The sequence below is a fragment of the Haliotis cracherodii genome, unplaced genomic scaffold, assembly GCF_022045235.1.
Source record: "Haliotis cracherodii isolate W230 unplaced genomic scaffold, xgHalCrac1.p SCAF_9, whole genome shotgun sequence".
Classification (NCBI taxonomy): Eukaryota; Metazoa; Mollusca; class Gastropoda; order Lepetellida; family Haliotidae; genus Haliotis; species Haliotis cracherodii.
In genome coordinates, this window is record NW_027266343.1 from 57,323,322 (window position 1) to 57,347,554 (window position 24,233).

The following is a 24,233-nucleotide window of genomic DNA, read 5'->3' on the forward strand; positions in this document are numbered from 1 at the left end:
ATGATATCGATCCCAATTGCGTGTATTGATGCTCCTAATGTCAGTCACTGGATTGTCTGGTCCTGACTCGATTATTTACAGACCGCCGTCATATAGCTGGAATATTGCTGAGGGCGACGTTAAACAACAAACAAGCAGCAAGATTTCCTGTACTACTTTAAGTTGAAAGGCAGTCATAGCAAAACTGATTCAAGACGTCCACATATCACTTTGTTTGTCTACTCTCAAATCTTATTATGCAGCACTCTCCATCCTACTTCCTACGTTCGATTATATAGACAAACACATATGGATAACGACTTCTTTATCATACTGTATTATACTTATACTGTTTCGGTATCGATCTGTACACCGCTGGCAAGTGTATCAGCTAAATTATTGGTAATAATAATTTGCGATTTCCTAACTACGACAAAATAAACAGTTTTTGGATAGCAACGGCTTTATTATTCTGTAATAGCAACGTTTCGGTATAGATCCTTACATCGTTGTCAAGCACGACAGTTAAGTTCTGAGACTGCCAACACAATTCCTACCTCCGTCTTCTTGTTTGTTTTCTTGAATCATAAAGTGTAAGATACGACGCACAACCGACTTGTGGATGTGCGCGTGGCCAGAACAGCCTTGCTGTTGTTTAGAATGGAGGTGCAAGTTGTTCAGGATGCGAGTTGGGGGGTGGGGGCAGTTAATGTGCAGGACAACAGACAGTGACATTCATCAATCCGCGAACTATCAGGGCGCGTGGGCCTGACCTTTTTGTTTGTTGTATTAAATATTCATATTTACCGGCAGCCTTTACAGGCACAGCACAGCACAGCACAGCACGGCACAGCAGCATATAACCTCTGTGCGGCAGCTCAGTTACAATCAACATGGTATATCTAGGTCTGTGCTGTGGACGGGAAACAGATTGAAAAAATGGGTTATGTGACGGGAAAGATATATAAGATCATGTGTGAGTGAGTTGGGTTAACCCCCTGGATGCCAGAGGGACATATATGTCCCTCTTCTTCAACCCTCACTTTGAAGTCGAATAAAATTCAAAATACATCAAGCACACAGATACACTTCAAAGTTTTTTATACTGTGAGAAATTCCCTGATATCATCCACTGACATTTTAGGCCAACCAAAATTACTGAAAATGACCTCTGAAAATTAGGTACATGGTACATGTGGCCATTTATACATGTTACTAAATCACCACTCACGGCGTTATTTACAGCATGTTTTGAAATCTAAATTTCGGATATTTACTCTGAGAAATGAATTTCAAAAATAGCATAGTCGTGATCACGTATATCTGTCTTTTATCAAATCACCAATGACCATTCAAGAACGTCGCCGATAACCCTAGAATCGTTCAGAATGTTTTGGAAAATTAACTTTCCGCCATATTGAATAGTGTTTACAAAGTCACGTTTCCGCACACCGGTCATGAGACGCCTGTAACATCACGTATATGTCAAAGTCAGCTGCGATACATACATCCTTGAATTCCTCATACATTTTAGAATCAAATGACAAATGGTCTTTGTCACCAAAACAAAGTGTCTAGATGCAATCAAGCAAAGAATATAAGGTGTGAAAACGAACGCTGTGCTCGAAAAACTGCACTTGTTTGAAAATGTAAACAAAACAAAATTCAGATTTTATACAGTGCAGCATTTTCTCCTATTTTAAGCTATCCATTCGTCTATTCGTTGAATACATTGGCTCAACATTTTCAGAATATGCATGGGAAGAGAATCGTAGGAAGAAGTAGGGAATTAAAAAGAGATACATTGCCATGAATTGATATTTTCAACAGAAATTGTCAAAGTTACCGTCATGTGTGACGCCATGACTGACGCAAAATCACGCACAACGACAACGGCATTTATCGGAATTTCTGACTAATTCCGTTTGTTTCAATGAAAAATATAACAACAAATAGCAGAACACAGTTTGACAGAATGTTTCTGATTACTTACATGGCAAATGTATGTTAAATATACGATCCCTGAATCAGCGAAAGTCACCTCGTAAAATCCCGCGTACTGTTAACAATGAACACGCTGTGATATAACTGGAATACTGCCCAAAGTGGTGTTAAACACAACTGATTTGGGTTTAACGCCGCTTGTAACAGTATTCTAGTTATATCGCGGCGTGTCAGCTTAACGTGAGTGAGTGAGTTGGGTTTAACGCCGCTTGTAACAGTATTTCAGTTATATCGCGGCGTGTCAGCTTAACGTGGGAGGAAAACCGAAGTGATGCATGTCTCAGACGTTTACCACCCCGGTGAAACCCACCAGCACGGGTATGGAGCTGACAAACCTAGAAACATAATCAGGTCTAACCGGGATTCGAACCAACGGCTATAGCTTTCTGACGTGCCTAAAGATTGCAACTCTGCACAGCAAACTGCGGCCCTTTAGACTACTGGACCACCGCCAGATAATGGACAGAGAGATAGATTATTTAAGAAATAAACGATGAGTGTGAGTTGTATATCGTACTAAAGCACTCCAGGGAGAATAAACCTTGAGGAGCGCATGGTTTAATCTCCCTGCAGTGTTTTATTGCACGATAAAGAACGACCACAAGTCGTTTGTTTCTTATATGAAATATCAACATCATGTTGGTTGGTTGGTTTCTTGTTTAACGCCGCACTCAACAATATTCCAGCCGTGATGGTTCCGGGGTAGAATATGACTACAGCAACCCATGCTTGCAAAGGCGACTATGCTTGTCGTAAAAGGCGACTAACGGGATCGGGTGGTCAGGCTCGCTGACTTGGTTGATGCATGTCATCGGTCCAAATTGCGTGGATCGATGCTCATGATGTCCATCACTGGATTGTCTGGTCCAGACTCGATTATTTACAAACCGCCGTCATATTGCTGGAATATTGCTGAGTGGGGCGTTAAACAGAAACATAACGTAACATAACACTATGACGTTCTGGCCTATAGATGCAAGGGAGCCTTCGTTGGTGTTGTGGCCACAGACCATGCAAAATAGACGAATGCTATACCTTTAGGTAGATTAGATGTGCAGATGTAACAATGAAAGATATCAAATATGTCAAAATAAATTCCAGATACATCTAGCGCGCGTTTCAATTCCCTATAAGTGAGTGAGTTTGATTTTACGCCGCTTTTAGCAATATTCCAGCAATATCACGGCGGGGGGCACCAGAAATAGGCTTCACACATTGTACCCATGTCGGGAATCAAACCCGGGTCTTCGGCGTGACGAGCGAACGCTTAAACCACTAGGCTACCCCACCGCCCAAATTCCCTACAATGTTTATGGGGTAAAATGTTATTGTTACGCTTCCGTACGCACTTCGCTCTCATAATTATAGTCCTGCACCATGACAGTAGAATATATTCATTTTGTGAAAAAAGACCAATCTAGACATATTTACAAAAGCAAGTCTAGCCATCAGTATCAGAAAAATTATTTGTTTTAATTTTAGAGAGAAGTATTAGAGTGTATTATGTAATATGTTATTTGTTTGTCTATCACTATTAGGACACATGGCGTCGTTTTGTTAAACATCTTCGTGGGTAATAAATAGGATACAGAAGTCGTTCCCATTTCATATGAAGTTTGTTTGTGTGTTAGGATCTATACCGAACATCGCTATTACAGTATAATAAAGCCGTTGCTATCAAAAAACAAACAAGAAGGCTTAGGTAGGAATTGTGTTTGCATTCTCAGAATTTAACTGTCTTGCTTGACAACGGTGTAAGGATATATGCCGAAACGTCGCTATAATAGTATAATAAAGCCGTTGTTATCCAAAAACTGTTCACTTTGTCGTAGTTAGGAAATCGCAAATTATTATTACCAATAATTTAGCTGATACACTTGCCAGCAGTGTACAGATCGATACCGAAACAGTATAAGTATAATGCAGTATGATAAAGAAGTCGTTCTGTGTTTTTTCTATATGCAGAGAATGCTGCATAATCAGATTTGAGAGTAGACAAACAAAGTGATGTGTGGACGTCTCGAATCAGTTTTGCTATGACTGCCTTTCAACTTGAAGGAAAACAGGAAATCTTGCTGCTTGTTTGCAGTTTTAACGTCGCACTCAGCAATATTCCAGCTATATGACGGCGGTCTGTAAATAATCGAGCCAGGACCAGACAATCCAGTGATTGACATTATGAGCATCGATCCACGCAATAGGGATCGATGACATCCATCAACAAAGTCAGCGAGCCAGACCACCCGATTCCGTCAGTCGCTTTTTATGGATCTTCACGTATCTCATATCAAGTTTTTTATAACTCGTGACATAAACCTGAGTTTAATATAATATAACAACACATTATTACCTTGGTTTTATCACATATAGCTATGAACTGCAGTAAGCTACGGTTATAACGAACTTAAAGGGACTACTAATTTTAGTTCGTTATAACCGTAGTTCGTTATAAGCATATATACACCACAACTACAGCAAATAGTCGGGACCAAAAAGTAGGTTCGTTATATCCGTCAGTTCGTTATAAGCGTGTTCGTTTTAACCGTAGTATTACAGTAGTACTTCATAGATGTGCTACCAATACTATGAGCCGATACAGTCGGTGAGTGAGTATGGTCTTACGCCGCTTTAAGCAGTATTCCAGGAATATCTCGCCAGGGGACACCAGAAATGAGCAACACACACTGTACCTATGGGGGATCGAACCCGGGTCTTCGGCGTGTCGAGCGAACGCTTTAACCAGTAGGCTTCCCCACAGCCCCACTCTAATCTAGAGCTATAGGTTGAAATGTTACAACCAGCCACTGGAACAATTCGTTAAATGATTGAATACAATGTCAAACCTGGTTCTGATTCAATAAGATGTTACGCTATGACCATAGATCCAGCACTGATATATAAGTTCCAAATAATGGTACGTTATTTTCAGCATTTAGTTTCCGATACTGGTACCTTTAGCCTAACACTTATGCCATGGGATATTAAAACTAAAACAATCAGCCTATAAACTGCGAATCTGGAATTCGAAGAAAATAGGATCATGGTATGTCTAAGGGACGCAACTCTGCACAGCGATTTGCGGCGCTTTAGGCGACAGAGGTGAGGTGAGGTGAAATTGGTTTTAACGTCGCGTCCAACATTATTGCACTTATATAGCGACGTGTATGCACGTGTGTGTGTGTGTGTGTGTGTGTGTGTGTGTGTGGCTGCTTGTACTAGTCCTAGTGCCGATTTATAGTGCTAGCTCACTGATATACCCCACTCAGACACAGTACACTGACTCCGAGCCGACCAGTCCTTGTTTTAGCCCCTTAATGCCGAGCGCCAAACAGGGTAACATCAAGTACCATCTTTTAACGTCTTTTGGTATGACGCGGCCGGGGATCGAACCCCGGACCTTCCGCTCTCCGGGTGGACGCTCTACCACTAGACCACGGAGGCGGTCTCAGGCGACAGAGATGAAGCTGTTCGCTAAACAGAGATAAAGGAACAATTTGCTCGATTGCTGCCCGCACGAATAAGCATGAGTCACAAAGGTTTCAGAGTGTATGTAGGTTAAAGTGCTCGTTTAAGAGCACTCCTACCATCTAGAACATAATTGTAAATTGTAATCCGCCATTTGACACTAGGTTATTTAATAGCCAACCGATGCAGTCCCTAGTATCGAAGTTAACACACTTAAGCGAACTATAATGTTTTCTATATTGTTCGCTGTGTTTCTAATCCCTTTGAAGCCAACTTTTCGCCATCCTCAAAGAATCTTCCCAGACTGAGCAGGTTCCACACAAAAGGCACTCCGACATCATCCGGCTAAAACAATGATCTTAGACGCCGGCGCTGAAGAAAGACGACACAAATTTGAAGCCTAGTCGATGGATACGTCATGTTTGACTACACTTCCTGCGTCTGTTGAACATATGGCATAAATTGTGTGCAGACCTTTCAGACGATGGTTGATGGGGATGCAGGATTCCGCGAGTCCGGTACACAAGACCAAGCCATTTCTTGTCCCAGACAGCCAGACGTCAATGATTTCAATCCTGACAGACGGGAGGGTCTCAATACAATAGTGTATGAATTATGTGTTCGTTGAGCTAAAACCAAACCAAACCCTGCAAGACTGAATAATAAAGATCAATTAAGAGGCCCGTGGGCCACAAAAGAACTTTTATATATTGGAGAGATTCAGCTTGCGATATACTGAGAGCAGGATGAGAGCTCTGAAAGTCTTATGCTTTATGGGTTAGATATTAATCGGCCTGATAAAGCCCGATCAAGGCTAGGATTAGTACACGAAGCGAAGAGGGCAGATGGAAGCGATGAGGGCCAACGTCGAACTCCCGATGGTTTGAAACCCCGAGAAAAACCGAGATTGAATGTATGATCAAGTAAATATCTAAATAAGGATCGAATATATTCGAATACATTGAGAAACTGTGTCAAATACCCAGCAGAAACTATCACATGAGTTATCTGTCCACCCTGTCCTAAAGTAAACTCCATGAGGACAATCGTCGTTCCCATTTCCTATCAAGTAGATTTCCTTCTTGAAACAGAGAGACAACACAAGGATATATCAGTTCATGATAACTTTCATAAAACCGAAGCAGTCAAGAAACAGAGTACTTCCATCAATAATGTCCTGACATTTTAAAACAAATCAACCTTCAAGCACTTTCTCTTTATCACTCATGCTACGGAAGTTTGTCGTAACTGTCGTAAGTCCTGTACGTAACCTCGACGGAAGATTGTCGTAAGAACTGTACGTAACCTCGACGGAAGATTGTCGTAAGTCCTGTACGTTACTTTGACGGAAAACTATCGTCATTCCTATACGTACACCCCGGCGGAAGATTGTCGTAACTCCTATACCTACACCCCAACGGAAGACTGTCGTAACTCCTGTACGTACTCCCAACTGAAGACTGTCGTAACTCCTGAAAGTACTCCCCAACGTGAGATTGTCGTAACTCCTGTACGTACATCCCAACGTGAGATTGTCGTAACTCCTGTACGTACTCCCAACTGAAGATTGTCGTAACTCCTATACCTACACCCCAACGGAAGATTGTCGTAACGCCTGTACGTACACCCCAACGGAAGATTGTCGTAACTCCTGTACGTACTCCCAACGGAAGATTGTCGTAACTCCTATACCTACATCCCAACGGAAGATTGTCGTAACTTCTATACGTACACCCCAACGGGAGATTCTCGTAACTCCTGTACGTACACCCCAACGGGAGATTCTCGTAACTCCTGTACGTACACCCCAACGGGAGATTGTCGTTACGCCTGTACGTACATCCCAACGGGAGATTGTCGTAACGCCTGTACGTACATCCCAACGGGAGATTGTCGTAACGCCTGTACGTACACCCCAACGTAAGACTGTCGTAACGCCTGTACGTACATCCCAACGTAAGACTGTCGTTAAGCCTGTACGAACACCCAAACGGAAGACTGTCGTAACGCCTGTACGTACATCCCAACGTAAGACTGTCGTTACGCCTGTACGAACACCCAAACGGAAGACTGTCGTAACGCCTCTACGTACACCCAAACGTTCATGGCCTAATTGCATCCAGGTCGTACAACACGTGTTGGCACAGATATACAATTACAACTGTGGTACTTATGCTCCCACTGTAAGATCGATAGATGGAATCCCTATGAGGTACAGGTAAACCTATAAGCTTACGTCTTAAACGACCCGTGAAGATCCAGGGTAGGCTAGGTCTTCAGCAACCCATGCTTGTTGTAAGAGGGGACTATGCTTGTCGTAAGAGGCGACTAACGGGATCGGGTGGTCAGACTCGCTGACTAGGTTGATGCATGTCATCGATTCCAATTGCGTGGATCGATGCTCATGGTGTAAATCACTGGATTGTCTGGTCCAGACTCGATTATTTTTAGACCGCCGTCATATAGCTGGAATATTGCTGAGTGCGGCGTTAAACAACAAACAAACAAACAAACCATATTAAACCTGGCTTTTCCCTCGAGCTCAGTAGTACATGATGTCCCTGTGGAGCAGAATGTAAATATTTTGTATCTTATTTTACGGATTTTAAACCCACAGTGCCGAGTTGAGCTAAATCCCCTTGATTCAATGTGTGCAGTATCCCTAGTGTGCCTTGTGGCTTTCTGCAGTAAAATCTAAACACGTGTTTACAAACTTTTCTCCACATGCAGTGTTTATATTACAGCACCGTCATCTCCGAGGGTATTCGTCACCACTCGCCCCTTTCCGTAACCTGCTAGAAGAGTCGTCCGCCCTGTCGATGAATGTCAAGTACGAATATAAGACAAACCAATCAGACTGCGCGTATCACTCCTAGTACTTCGGCCAAAGTATCCCTCAGGAATTATGTTTGACTGTACATATCTCTTGCATCTAAAATATACTCAACATACAGTTAGATGTGTTCAATCATGCTATGTAATTCCGCAAACCCCGATGTGTTTTAAAAAGCAGCTGGAATATATATGAAATATGGGGCCAATATACGTGAATAATTCTCAGGGTGTTGACAATTCTTTAAGCTATGCCCGTGTGCGCTTAGACGAACCCAGTCTAAAAAATGGCCACTAGAAGAGCACGAGTCGCTATTCGGCTTGTTCCGAGAATAACACGAGTTGGTCACGAATGCTCCGGGGGATGCACATGCTGATCAAGTACACATGTGCCCCTACTGAATGTTTAATGACAGAAGGATGCCCATAAGGTAACCTCCACATAGCATGGAATCATCCCTGTCCGCTCCGTGCCTTTGCTTTGTCCATTTAACCCTTACATTACAAGGCTTACTTTGCTTAAATAATTAATGTTTTGTGGCAAAGTGCTTTTTCTTGTTTTTTCACCAGGAGGGTTTATGTTGTGAAACGGCTCGATTCATGGTTTCTAACTCAGCAGAGAGGCGAGGGACGATGAGGGAATAAAGAGTAACCTGGAAATGCCCCGGGAGAGTTTCCCAGTAAGCAGGCATGAAAGCTGCATCCATTTGGTGCCAACATCGGCCCTTTGAGCCATCACGGTCGACTTCATGATCGTCGGAGAAGCAAGCATTGAAAACTTGTAAAGACTTCGTAAAAAGATCAAGTTAATGAACTGGGCGAACGGCCATCCATATTTATTTTCAGTTCGTCACAAGACCTGTATATTTCTATACGAACATGGAGAAACCTAGGACATGCAGCTTTCTCACTTTCTGTTACTGCAGATGTCCATTTGAGCGTGTAGGTTGGTCAGTGAAAAGTGCATTCCAATACCACACGGGTGCATGGTTGTGGTTCATGGATATCCATGCTCGCTTATCGAGGAGGTGGTCTTGTGATTCATGCCTATGCTCGCTTGTCGATGAGGTAGTCTAGTAGTTCCTGCTTACGTTCGTTTGTCGAGACGGGGGTCTAGTGGTTTATTCATATGCTTGCTTGTCGATGTGGTAGTCTAGTAGTCCATGCCTATGTTCGCTTGTCGAGACGAAGGTCTAGTGGTTTATGCCTATACTCGCTTGTCGAGACGGGGTCTAGTAGTTCCTGCCTATACTCGCTTATCGAGGCGGGGGTCTAGTAGTTTCTGCCTGTAATCGCTTATCGACCGAGGGGGGCGGGGGGGGGGGGGGGGGGGGGGTCAAGTAGTTCCTGCCTGTAATCGCTTGTCGAGGCGGGGGTCTAATAGTTCCTGCCTATACTCGCTTGTCGATGATGGGGTCTAGTAGTTCCTGCTTATGCTCGCTTGTCGATGATGGGGTCTAATAGTTCATGCATATGCTTACTTGTCGATGAGGGGTAAGTGATTCTTAGATATAAACTGCAACTCCCTCACTCACCCGCATCAGTACATTAAAACACAATCAAATGAAGACAGGTTGAGGACAGGTTTCTCTCGAGTATCAATTAATTATAGGTCAAAGAAACTGGCGAGCAAAATAAAGTATACATCCATATTTGATGGTGGCTAAAATGAAACAAACAAGACTCGATGTACTGTTACTCGATGGTGGTGCTTTTGATACGAGTATCGTAGTCGATATTGCACCTACGTTTGGGGTGTTTCGGCGACTGTTTTCAATCTAGTGACGTTTTGATAACGTTTGTAATTTTTTGGTAAAATCCAATTTTCTCTGTCTGCAGAGACAGCGTCATATACAGCTCCATGATGTCATCTTTAAAACTGTTGCTTTAGATATGATTGGAAAACCTATAAACCAATTTCCCCAAACGGATGGAATGACATCATTATAACGACTTAGTAAAAACACTTCTCCTTGGTGTCAGAGTTAACGGTCATTTGAGAATTAAAATTGGTCAGTAAACTGGAATTACTGTTTGAGAATAAAGAAGACGGTTTTATCATTAAAGTACAAAAGAAATTACTCTACCAGCACCTGGTGCGCTGTCTTATAATGAGGTATTGGCAATTTCAGGGTTACATTGATGAAGAAAAGGCCCACTGGGTAATTTCTGTTTTAATGACTAAACTCAGTAGTGATTCCGATTGAAATTAAGCAGTAGAATCGTCAACAGGCCTGATGCTAAGCATTTGCCTAGTGATTGTATGTTAACAATATAATATTATTATTTTATCTCCATCCAGCAATGGGGGCGGTCGGGTAGCCTAGTGGTCAAAGCGTTCGCTCGTCAGGCCGAAGACCCGGGTTCGATTTCCGACATGGGTACAATGTGTGAAGCTCATTTCTGATGTCCCCCGCCTTGATATTGCTAGAATATTGCTAGAAGCGGCGTAAAACCATACTCACTCACTTACTCCATCCAGCAATGATAAAAGCGGGAAATGTACGCGAACTCTTTGGTAATGGCGGAAATTATAACTGATGTAGAATCGACTGAATCTAAAACTTTCAAAAGGTTGAATGGTAGATTCAGGGCGCGGATCATGATGATCGTGTGTAGGCCATTAATGCTGGCCTTCATATACACAAAACATAATATCATTTACAACACTTTTTCAAAATGAGACAGTGACGTCCTCTAGTGCATGTAGCCAGCAATCTCAGAAATAACCTGCTGATTCAAATGTTACAAGGCGTGTTAATGTTTATTTTGCAATACAGCAATATGTTGTTGTTCGTAACTAAAGGTTTTCTGACATTGCCACAGACCAACACAGTATGTTTATGGAATTCTATAAGGGACATTTTGTCGATGATACAATTCTGACCACCGTCACAAATTATCATTCTGCACTGACATTTTAGAATACTACATTCTGAATGTAGACTATGATCTTGCAGATGACCTCGTCAATGCTAAAGCAAATACTTCTTTGAAAGCATTTTTTTACAAACCTGATAGAAAGCTATTTCAAATACTGATTTTGCGTCATAAACGTTTCGAAATACTATGGACTACTGTAAGGGACATTCTTTTGATCTTGCATTCTCGCGATCTCGACCTTTGGAAACGAGTTAAATATGCCAAGGGTGCAAGAATGTAAGATCGCGAAAACGCGAGATTTGGTCAATAAAGTGACTAGACAACCCACTCCGTCTTGGTAACATAGCAAAAGCTCCTACTTGAGGGATGTCTTCCACGGAAGCCACTATGCAGTACTGTCTTCCACGGAGGCCACAATCCTGTACTGCCTTCCACGGGGGCCACTTTCCAGTATTGTCTTCCACGGAGGCCACTATCCAGTATTGTCATCCACGGAGGCCACTATCCAGTACTGGGGGCACGGGTGGCCCAGTCGTCTAAGGCGCCGCGATTCGCTGTGCAGAGTTGCGTCCCTTGGGCACGCCAGAAACCTATGATTGTGGGTTCGAATCCTGGTTCGCCCCAATTATGTTTCTAGGTTTGTCAGCACCATACCCGTGCTCGTGGGTTTCACCGAAGTGGTAAACGTCTGAGACCTGCATCACTTCGGGCTTTCCTCCCACATTAAGCTGACACGCCGCGATATAACTGGAATAATGTTAAAAGCGGCGTTAAAACCAACTCACTCACTCACTCACTCACTATCCAGTACTGTCTTCCATGGAGGCCACTATCCAGTACTGTCTTCCACGGAGGCCACTATCCAGTACTGTCTTCCATGGAGGCCACAATCCTGTACTGCCTTCCACGGAGGCCACTATCTAGTATTGTCTTCCACGGAGGCCACTATCCAGTACTGTCTTCCACGGAGGCCACAATCCTGTACTGCCTTCCAAGGAGGCCACTATCCAGTACTGCCTTCCGCGGAGGCCACTGTCCTGTACTGCCTTCCACGGAGGCCACTATCCAGTACTGCCATCCGTAGAGGCCACTATCCTGTACTGTTTTCCATGGAGGCCACAATCCTGTATTGTGTTCCATGTAGGCCACTATCCAGTACTGTCTTCCATGGAGGCCACTATCCAGTATTGTCTTTCACGGAGGCCACTATCCAGTACTGTCTTCCACGGAGGCCACAATCCTGTACTGCCTTCCACTATCAGGCCACAATCCTGTACTACCTTCCACGGAGGCCACAATCCTGTACTGCCTTCCATGGAGGCCACTATCCAGTACTGTCTTTCACGGAGGCCACTATCCAGTACTGTCTTCCACGGAGGCCACTATCCAGTACTGTCTTCCACGGAGGCCACTATCCTGTACTGCCTTCTACGGAGGCCACTATCCAGTACTGTCTTTCACGGAGGCCACTATCCAGTATTGTCTTCCACGGAGGCCACTATCCAGTACTGTCTTCCATAAAGGCCACGATCCAGTACTGGTTTTGATGAAGGCCACAGTCCAGTACTGTCTTCCACTATCAGGCCACTGTCCAGTATTGCGTTCTCTGGATCCAGTATCGAATGCTATTCAGATGCACGGGTGGCCCAGTGGTAGGAGGCGCAAGACGGGCGCCGGGATGCACTGGTTGTGGGTTTGATTATCAGATTAATGATACATAGTTTGTATGCACCAAACCCATGCTCGTGGTTTTAATAATGCTAAACTTCTATCCACGCAATCGGAATACGACGACATGCATCAACCAAGTCAGCGAGCCTAACCACCCAATCCCGTTAGTCGCCTCTTACAACAAGCATCGGTTGCTGAAGACCAATTCTTACCCGGATCTTCACCCGGATTTTCAAATGGGCGTTCAAAGCAAGTAACTTTAGTCAACAGCTATTTAAACACCCGGTCATCGGTGTAGTTGGTTGAGGCAAGTATGGGGATATGGATAATCCATGGGGCGTGTTTTACTTTCAAATAAATAAAAGCGGCCAAATCAATCTCCTTAATCCTATCAAATCTTTGCGAGTCCATTGTACGATTCCGGCTATATCATGAGCATGTATCTATGAAACACTACCAAACAGTCACGATACCAGGGCTTCGCGTAAAGGAAGTCAGTTGTATCAGGTCTCTGCGTCGTGAAGAATGTGACGATAAAAGCTTATTGTTACGTCAATATTGGCATGGAAAGGAGGAACTAAAACGCGTGGTTTCTGTAAACCTGAGACGAACGAACATGCTCAATATAAACCTACTTTACTCGTCACTTAAACCATTTAAACTGATATGGAGACACATCGTTCTGTTTCGGTGTGTTTCTTCGACAGTCTCTTGTGGTGTAGCTTCAGTGCACGGGATGATAGATGGCAGAAACAAGACCTTTCTCGGAAAAAATAGAAACCGTATGCTCAGCTCTTAACATAGCGATGCGATCAATCTTCTATCCGGGAATCGGTGAAGCAAAGCCTGTGTTTCAGCTGTCGACTTGAGGCATGATAATGTAATTAATATGGCAGGTTCTTAAACAGTGTGCATGTCGACACTTGTGTAACACATATGAATACTTGTAAAACGCGCGCGCGCGCGCGCGCGCGTGTGTGTGTGTGTGTGTGTGTGTGTGTGTGTGTGTGTGTGTGTGTGTGTGTGTGTGTTTGAACACTTGTGTAACACATGTGTGTATATGACAATTGTGTAACACGTGTGTGTATATTAACACGTATGTAAGTACCGTGTACTTGTCAGCACCTATTTTACTTGACCTATACAGGATCTATCAACGTGCAATGTTTGACCTTGCAGAGCAGAATCTCTTATATTTCTAAACTGATTATTATTTGGAAACAAATGCTTGTTCAGATTCAACTTGACACGAATAATAGTCACCCGCACGAGATGGTTAAGACACTGTCAGCACGTGATCACGCCAAAACGTTGCTAAACCTTAAATACCCCAAACAATCGCTTCATCTTGAAATACAGGCAACTTCAGAAGGTGCTTAAAACAAACCCCCACACAAGTAACTTGACCTACATCCATATTCAATATCACTACACCATCATCTAACTATATGGCGTATATTCATTGAATATATAACTGAATTAATCCACAACAGCGCGTCTGTGCCTGAACAAGGCGATCTATTGTATTGATTTCCCTGTACAACAAAACCTGTCCATTGTTCTCCATCTCAGGAGACAAACGAGGCCATTTTATTTGAAAGTTCAACTGGTTCCTTCTATATTCAGGACCAGTTCCAATTTCAGGTGGAAAAATATGTCCGATAAGGGAAAAGGAACTCACTAAAGGACTTTAAGATGCGTTAATAATTATCTGATCATGTAAAGAAAATAGAGTTCAGCTCGGCTTAGCGGGTTGTCAGTACTCGAACAGTAAAAGTGAATTACGGTATGCGTCACCAAGTCTTATGCCCAGTTTGCATGCCATCTGAAGCACGGACGACTTTCTCTTTCGGTTTAGAATTATTTTCTTCTTAATGAACTCATAAATACTGTGACATAGTTTTGTTCTTTTCCCCCCAAAATGTAAAGTCAGGAATTGTCGTGTTAATAGTGAAGAGGGTAATTGTAAAAAACCAACACTTTTTATTGTAATATGTCTATAGAATTCTAATGTAATTGAGTTGTTCAAAGGAAAGCAGGTATTCTAGTTTTAGGAGATATCGATGGGAAACGTTTTCAATACATGACTTATCTTATATAGCGTGAGTAAGTGAGTGCATGAGTGAGTGAGTGAGTGAGTGAGTGAGTGAGTGAGTGAGAGCGTGGGTGGTTGGCAGCGTGCGTGGGGGCGTGCGTGCGTGAGGAAGTGATTGAGTGAGTGCGTGGGTGAATGAGTGAGGGAGACAGTAAGTAAAGTACGCCGTAGTCCTAGACTTGTCACAGCAAATAAAGGCAATCCAGTATTTGACAGCATGCGACCTACATTGAATTGGAATGTATTAAAAATGTAAATGATGGTATACATATGTTAATTTTTCTTTCAGAGCAAAAATATTATATGTACATACGGGGGGTAAATTATCTGTGCGACCCGTGAAGGTTGGGGGTAGAATAGGTCTTCAGCAACCCATGTTTGCTGTAAGAAGCCACTTTGCTTGTCGTAAGAGCGGACTAACAGGAGCGGGTGGTCTGGCTCGCTGTCTTGGTTGATGCATGTCATCGTATCCAAATTGCGTGGATCGATGCTCATGATGTCAATCACTGGATTGTCTGGTCCAGACTCGATTATTTACAGACCGCCGTCACATAGCTGGAATATTGCCGGGCGCGGCGTTAAACAACAAATAAACAAACTAAACATTATTTTTGCGATTACCTCTTGATAGATTTGTCGGTAGACAGTAGGCCCTACGTGGAGAAAAGAAAATGACTATCGTTCTGTCGACTCTCACTAGACCAGTGAAGAAATATACAGTACATCCATTAACTGGCCATACTTTAGAATTCCATTTCGAATCTTGTTATGTCTGGTGTATATGAAACATGTTTTTATACGATTGTCAGTTTGTACTTAACGCTTCTCTATTACTTATTCACTCATCGTAATTAAATAGAGAGGTAAATAACTGTTGCGAAAATTACAACCATATCAGGCGATGGGTTAGCCTCGTGGTTAAAGCGTTCGCTTGTAACGCCGAAGACCCAGGTTCTATTCCAAACATGGGTACAATGTGTGAAGCCCATTTCTGGTGTTCCCCGCTGTGATATTGCTGGGATATAGCTATAAAAGCGGCGTAAAACCCTACTCACTCACTTATCACGAACATAGTGCCAGGAGATCAATGATCCCAATCGGATGGAATCTGGAATTCGACCGTGTGGCTGTGGTCGCGACATGTTAGTAGTGTGGTCTCGCTGAGGTCGCGATATGTTCGTAGTGCGGTCTCGCTGTGGTCGCGACATGTTCGTAGTGTGGTCTCGCTGTGGTCGCGACATGTTCGTAGTGTGGTCTCGCTGAGGTCGCGACGTGTTCGTAGCGTGGTCTCGCTGAGGTCGCGACATGTTCGTAGTGTGATCTCACTGTGGTTGCGACATGTTCGTAATGTGGTCTCGCTGTGGTCGCGACATGTTCGTAGTGTGGTCTCGCTGTGGTCGCGATATGTTCGTAGTGTGGTCTCGCTGAGGTCGCGACATGTTCGTAGTGTGGTCTCGCTGTGGTGGCTCTGACATGTTTGCGATGTAGATTGGATAGTGATTTGATCGCGAAATAATATGATGGCGTGGTGGCGACCACATCCTCGTCAGGGAGTAGGATGTGTAGACCCAGTGGGACCTGTGTCAAAATACGTTCCAAGTACTCCATTGTCTGTCGTAAGCGGTGGCCAGATGATCAGGGTGCGTTATGGTACATCGACAGCGTGCCACATTTACAAAATATCAATCACTGATTTATCTGGATGAGCCTGAATGATTTAGCTGCCATTATTCAGCTTGAATGTACCTGGCGGAAAGACAACTTAAACACGTTAATTTACATTTACAGTTCAGCGTTAAAGTGGCATGGCAACTCGGACACCGGCTGTGAAAATGTGTTCCTAGATGTAACTTTTTGACGAACGTACTAAGCCAAATTGAATATTTCTGGCTCACATCAAAGGCAGACACACCACACGAGACAGAGAAACACGACACACGACAAATGATGTATGTGACAAGACGCTCATTTTATGTGATCACATTTTCTATACCTGCATTTTTATGACGCGCCGCACAAATTAAATCATATCTGGGTATCATGTGTCTATGTTTCGGACAACGTAGCCTTAATAACTGTAGTCACTGCATTAAACCAAGTGAAACCTGCGTTGTTACATTCCCTAGCGCTGTTTATATATCCACACTTACGTGGGGAAAACTCCCGAGAAGCACTTGGCTCCATCTCGAAGCGCGAACTGGTATTTGGTGTGTGGGCACAGATGATAGAAGCGGCGGATTTGCGGGTGGGATGAGTGAGTGAGTTGGGTTTAACGCCGCATTTAACAGTATTCCAGTTACATTACGGCGTGTCAGCTTAATGTGGAAGGAAAGTCCGAAGTGGTGCAGGTCTCAGACGTTTACCACTTAGGTGAAACCCACGAGCACGGGTATCGTGCTGACAAACATAGAAACATAATCGGGGCGAACCGGGATTCGAACCCACAATCATAGGTTTCTAGCGTGCCTAAGGGACGCAACTCTGCACAGCGAATGGCGGCGCCTTAGACGACTGGGCCACCAATGCCCCCGCGGATGGGATGAGATGGAATCAGGGATGGATAGGATGGAAGTGTTATTCGTAGTATCATGCATGCATCCGTGCGTTTGTGTGTCCAGTCTCCTTAGATGTGGAATTGGGATAATGCTCAAAGGTTAATCTAGATTCATTGTACCCACAGACATTAAATGTCCTAAAAGAATCAACTGCGTCCGGTAGAGAGTCGGGTGAGAGTTGATTCCCACCAACCAATGCTGGTCGTAAGAGGCGGATTAATGGATCGGGTGATCCGGCTCGGTGACTTGGTTGGTAGCATGTGAACGTACCCTGACTGTGTGGGCCGTCTCTCTCCATATCAATCAATGGTTCGTCTGAACAAGTTTCGAGAATTTACAAGCTGGCATCATATAATGTAATGTTGCTGGATACTGACAAGATATTTTCTTATACTGCTATTGCAGGTTTGTATTATGTTACTGTATATATCAAAAGAGCCAATAATACAACTCCACAATACGATCACATCGTTTCGATTTTTGATAATTTTCAAAGAGGTTACACACCTGAAATATCAACAAGTTATGCAATATAGTTTCCATTGATAGTGGAAATCGTCACGCCGAAGGCCAGGGTTCGAATCCCCACATGAGTAAATTGTGTGAAACCCATTTCTGGTGCCCCCCGTCGTGATGTTGCTGAAATATTGCTCCATGCGGCGTAAAACCATACTCACTCGCTCACTCAAAATGTTGAACTGAATCCCAAGAATCACACAAACAGTCACAGTTACATTTGTCGAGGCACGTTTGCATGTCAAGGAAACATTTGTCTTTAAATCTTCATACGGCATGCAGACTTACACTCGCGAAGAAACACAGTTCCTACATCAGCATCTACTTAGAGTTGTGTTGTTGTGAGATACAAGCTTTTACCTACACCAGTTGCATGCAAATTACACATGTACCTTCCTATTGCGTTCTACTGATTATACCTCCTTGCTGCAGATTACTGTTGTAGATGTGCAGATGCAGTCGAAGCCGTGCACGAGGTGTTGCAGATGCGGCGGATGCTGTGCAGGAGGCGTGATGAGGAAAAAACTGCTCCAGCAATTTGTTCAGCTACTTTCTGTACTTATGGCATTGTTCCCAAATCGATTTTGTTCATGAATGTTTGAAAGTTATTTTTGTTAATGTTGAGAAGTTTGGTAGATTATAATTGTCTGTATTTGTGTTGAATATATTGAGGCCACGAGAACGTGCAGCTGATAATGCACTGATGGAATATTGGGTAAAAGTATACAGCAATGATGATATAACAATAAACAAACAAACCAGTCCAAGCAACATAATTCCCCGACCGCGTCATACCAAAAGACGTTAAAAGATGGTACTTGTTGTTACCCTGTCTGGCGCTCGGCATTAAGGGGCTAAAACAAGGACTGGTCCGCTCGGAGTCAGTATACTGTGTCTGAGTGGGGTATTCGTGTTAAACATGCGACATGGTATCTCAGTGAGCTAGCACTATTATTCGGCATCAGTCCGGATTAGTACAAGCAGCCACACAAATACACACACGTACATGCACGTCGCTATATAAGTGCAATAATTTTGGACGCGACGTTATAATATAAACCCCATTCACCTCACCCAAGCAACATAATCCGTTATATTATCATTAGAAACCTCCGATTTGAAAAATGAAAGCATGCGGGTTTATTGCAATTATAATGCTTAATGCAAAGTCTTCGCCACATTCACTGGCCAACAATCAGTCACGTGTCATTCAAGACTATTGCATACTGACTCCAAGTCAAGCGTGACAATTAACAGTAGTGACGTGAGTTACTAAAAATAGAATGGGAATTACCCGGAAGTGGTATTCCCAAGCCTAAGCCAATCAAATGCCTCCGTTTGTTGGAACCTCCGAACGTTATTGGAGCTAACTTAGTTTGATATGTCTGTCTCTGTCTCTATATTACACAATAAAACGATTATAGACTTTATATGAGGTCAATTCATCGCCCAAGGTCAATACAGGTTGTTATTGTTGTTTTCGAGACCATGTAAAACATGCATTGATTTCACATAAAGAATATAATTGTATAATGTTTCCTGACCAATGTGCTTCTTCTTGTGAAGAACTGAATGAACTGAACCTTGACGTCATCAACTAACTGTCTACTACTTCAACCTGTTCCACAGGTCTAGGCCGCCTCCGTGGTCTAGTGGTAGAGCGTCCGCCCGGAGAGCGGAAGGTCTGAGGTTCGTTAAAGACGTTAAAAGATGGTACTTGTTGTTACCCTGTCTGGCGCTCGGCATGAAGGGGCTAAAACAACGACTAGTCGGCTCGGAGTCAGTATACTGTGTCTAAGTGGGGTATTCATGTTAAACTGCGGCATGGTATCTCAGTGAGCTAGCACTATAAATCGGCATCACTCCGGACTAGTACAAGCAGCCACACAAACACACATACGTCATACACCTCGCTATATAAGTGCAATAATCTTTGAAGCGACGTTAAACCCAATTTCACCTCACCTCCACAGGTCTCTGTGGAGCTGACATATTGCTGGATGCGACGTAAAATCATCACTCACTCACAAGTGCATGTTGTCACATGACCATGTACTTTGACAGAAAAGAAGACTCGCAACATTCCTAGCGCTTCTAGATCCCAGTGTGAAACGACGCCTTGTGTCAGCCAAAAGTGGATAGATACATATAGATAGATTTATGTTCAGTGTAATTCCCCTTGAACACGTGAAGATATGGTTTAAGCAAAATAGGGAATTGCATTGGACATCATTCTGGTCACTGATGAGTCAAATTTGGAAACGTTGTGAAAGCGTTATTTAATGCTGTCACCCTATCAAACAACTTTTGAGCAAGAGTTGTATGACGCTCTTTGAATTCTTCGAAGAAAGAACATGCTTGATTGTACTTCAAATGGCGCGAACTGAAGAGCTGCTGGAATATTGCTGGACGTAAAGGGAACGCTGATTATCGGAAATTGGAAAGTCATCCATCTTGTCATACAGTCTTGTGGGCGGTATTTTGTCACTCTGAATATTTCTGCATGAGTCTAAATATGAAACAGATAAGGTTGTTTCGCTGGTCTTTTATTCTCACTTCAGATGGGTAAATCAGTGGAAGGGAATTGGCTATTTGACCATTTCTGAACGATATCAGATCATCCATAAACTTGAAGCTTAAGTTAAATTGGCCAGACTTCCTTGTTTTAGTTTTGCCAATCTCAGTATAAGTTCCTATTCACGTGTATAACGAAACAGATCAGATAGAAGGGCGGGAGGTGGGTGGGAGGGGCCACAATTGGTGCCCATAGGGATCACTACGTCTTTCCTATATGTCCTATCCCCAAATTTCACACAGATGTTATATAAGAGGAAGTCCAGCAGCTTCTCAATAATTTTCAGATGACATTTCCTTCATTTTAATTTACACCTTGTCAAGAATCGTTGCAGATAGAGATATTATCTGCGGTCACCACGTTTAGTGAAGCATGCCCAATGGATCATAGAATAAAGCTTTTCCTGAACGTGTGGAGTGGTGTTCTCTGAAGTTTGTACCCTCGTTATGATGAACTGGTGTCACTCGTGAGACGTACGGGATTTTACGAGCCGAGCGTCAATGTACATCTCTCGAACTTCTGTTTCAGGTTCATACCCACGTGTAACTCGAACAATCACATACAAGTCGCCTGTGCCCATGTTACATATTTGTCAGACTTGTCTAGGATATTTCACACATATGTCTTATAGAGAGAAATTTCATATATATGCTATTTTAGATCTGGAAATGATATTTCTGATTTGTAGAGTGTTTGTTAATGTATCCGTTATAGAGGATGTCAGACATGTGTATGGGCTATTTGAAGCAACATACTGCCATTGTACGGGTGGCCCAGTCGTCTAAGGCGCCGCGATTTGCTTTACAGAGTTGCGTCCCTTGGGCACGCCAGAAACCTATGATTGTGGATACGAATCCCGGCTTGCCCTGATTATGTTTCTAGGTTTGTCAGCACCATACCCGTGCTCGTGGGTTTCACTGAAGTGGTAAACGTCTAAGACCTGCATCACTTCGGGCTTTCCTCCCACATTAAGCTGACATGCCGTGATATAACTGGAATACTGTTAAAAGCGGCGTTAAACACAACTCACTCACTCACTCACTCACACTGCACCACGTTAATTCAGCCTCTTGTAGTCAAACCAATTGTTTGTTCACATTCGATATGACACGGATAATAGTCACCAGCTAATGTTAACTTGTAATCAGGTCAAAACGCTGCTAGACCACAATTACCCGAAATAGTCGCTTCATCTTGAAATAGAAGCAGTTTCAGAAGACTTGTAAAACTAACCCCACACCAGTAACTTGACCTACTGTTTCATCCATCTACAATATCACTACACCATCATCTAACTATATGGCGTATATTCATTGAATATATAACTGAATTAATCCACAACAGCGCGTCTGTGCCTGAACAAGGCGATCTATTGTATTGATTTCCCTGTACAACAAAACCTGTCCATTGTTCTCCATCTCAGGAGACAAACGAGGCCATTTTATTTGAAAGTTCAACTGGTTCCTGCTATATTCAAGACCAGTTCCAATTTCACGTGAAAAATATGTCCGATAAGGGAAAAGGAACTCACTAAAGGACTTTAAGATGCGTTAATTATTATCTGATCATGTAAAGAAAATAGAGTTCAGCTCGGCTTAGCGGGTTGTCAGTACTCGAACAGTAAAAGTGAATTACGGTATGCGTCACCAAGTCTTATGCCCAGTTTGCGTGCCATCTGAAGCACACTCGGGTCTTTTCTTTCGGTTTAGAATTATTTTCTTCTAATGAACTCATAAAATACCGTGACACTCTTTGTTCCTTTTTCCAAAATGTAAAGTCAGGAAGTTTCGTGCTGTCAGTGAAGATTCTCATGTAATTTGCCGAAATTCATTTAATTGAAATAGGTCACAAAATTGCCATTTGCCACATGAAGTTGTGTGTTTTTCAAATAAAAGCAGGTGTTCTAGTTTTAGGAGATATCAATGGAAAGGTTTTCAATACATGATAAGAGTTGACTGATCTTATACCGAGTGAGTGAGTGCGTGCGTGGATGGGCGTGGAGCTGAGTGAGTGAGTGAGTGATTTTGTACACCATGCTGCCAACTTTACCACAGTACATAATTGAGTCTCGCCAAACAGTCAGGTGGTTGATAGCATGTGCAACGACTTACATATATGTCACACAGTCAGCACTGAACTGGAATGTATGCAAGATGTTAAAATGTTTGCATACATATGCGTTGATGTTCCTTTTAGAACTGAGAAACAAACATGGTATCTATACACACGTGAGGTATATGTACTTCATTTATGTGATTACCCTTGAGGTTTTCCTCGTGATAGATTTGTCGGTAGTCAGTGGGCACAAGGTGGAGAATTCTAAATTACAAAGAAATAAAAAAAATAGAATTGTTTTGTCGACACTCCATAGAACGACGAGGAACATATCTATAAATCATCTTATTTGGTATAAGTGTGGTTTTTGGAACATGTTCAAAGAATTCCCATAATCCTATATACAAAGAAGGTGTTTGAGACACGTGGAATTAAAACCATGTGGATTCTGAAAAACTCAAAGGATTTGTTTGACTTTTTTACAATCTCATAAAGAACCAAGTTCAGTTCTTTCATACCATTTTGTTTTTACAACTTTTATACCACATGACAAACTTAAGAAAAAAACTCCATTCCTTGATCCAAGGGTCTTTTGTTACAAAACGTGGTGACCATAGATACATAGAGGTTATCACGCGAGTGTGTTTGGGGATGGTAAATATCCTGCATTAGGAATAAACATTGTATTTAGCGAGCCTTGGCGAGCTAAATACATAGTGTTTATTCCTAATACAGGATATTTACCATTCCCAAACACACAAGCGTGATAACCTCTTTATCATACAATGTCATTCTTTAATTCTGTGCTTTAAAATCGCTTTCCCTCTCTCACAAACATTACCGAAACATTGCGAGTTTTCCTGGAATGCGCTCATTAATATTTATTACGTCACAGGGTAAGTGATGTGTCAGTCGGACTGACAGTAGCTAATATAGTTCCAACTGAAATCTATTTCTTATACTGTGGCGAAGCAACTTATACGCAAAACAACAGTTGTTTTTAATTGCCTTTCGCGGCAATCCATCGGTCTGCCCGCTAGAGTAACTGTCCTTTGTCAAAGGGAAGCTACTCTAACCCCAATCTATGAGACGTCACGGCCACGGTCAGACGTTGTTGACAGTCGGTCTGTCCTTTCATAAGGTTAAGAAGTGTAGTCAGATGTACACACAGCGACAAATCGAAACAAGGTAACAGTTCAAACATATTTCGGCCGAATCCGACCATTTTGATTTGTGGAGAAGGTTTCAAGCCACAGAGGTCTACTAGCAGAGATATGGCTACAGATATGACGCTTGGCTAGGCCTCGTGCCCTCGCAAAATTGTTTCGAAATTTATATCTTTTAAAATGCCTTTGGTACGTCACAGTTAGACACTGATTTTCAGTATATTAGACTGTTCGTTTGATAATGATAGAAATTATCCCTGTTGTTTATCCAGATTCACGATGGTTAATTCTGACTCGATCGCCGAATGACGAGGGCGACGCCATGTTTGTTTATAAACAGTGAAAGTAGTCCTACTTGACCTTTTATATTTGCATCTCTATCCGCATATGACCCCAACGGATATCGTTTTTATCCGTTGGCTTTATCCTGCCGAGAA